Here is a 531-nt window from a genome sequence, read left to right as displayed (position 1 = left end):
ACAACTACAAAACTCCCGCCATCTTTATCAATTATTTTTCCTTTTTTCTTCTTCTTCACGTACTTAAACTGGGTTCTATTTAACTCCGCCACACGTTTGTTATACGAGACATTACCTACAATCATCAGTCCAGCACGATATCGGTGCACCGTCGAGCGATCGCCTCGGCCTCCGCGTCCGCCGCCACACACGGGACAGCAGACTCCGCGTTATTTCGGAAGACAGCTTAAAGTGCCTCCTCTTTGGCATTAAACAAAGTTGATTGTGTATGAAACTGTGCAACATGCCTCCCCCCTCCCTTTCTCATAAAGTTCTTGGACTAGACTTGTAGAACCAAGGCTATGCATCATTTGACGTGCACCTTTGTTCATTTACATGTTCACGAAGCAGAATCGCGGTCTTAGTCTGAATAATTACCCCAGTAACGAAAGCGCGGGTATTTTAGCAACAGCAAGAGACTGTGGCTGTACCATCACAGGCTACAAAATTAACATGCAATCGAGCTACATTATTTGACTCTCAGCACGACTA

General features: G+C 45.2%; 1 protein-coding gene across 1 annotated transcript in view; it reads right to left on the bottom strand.

Annotated features, from left to right (window-relative positions):
* The window catches only part of LOC119591615, a 7,339-nt gene that overhangs the window by 6,555 nt on the left and 253 nt on the right, over positions 1-531 (bottom strand). The window lies entirely within an intron of this gene.

Source organism: Penaeus monodon, chromosome 29 (assembly GCF_015228065.2).
Source record: "Penaeus monodon isolate SGIC_2016 chromosome 29, NSTDA_Pmon_1, whole genome shotgun sequence".
Classification (NCBI taxonomy): Eukaryota; Metazoa; Arthropoda; class Malacostraca; order Decapoda; family Penaeidae; genus Penaeus; species Penaeus monodon.
This window is presented reverse-complemented; position numbering and strand designations above follow the sequence as displayed.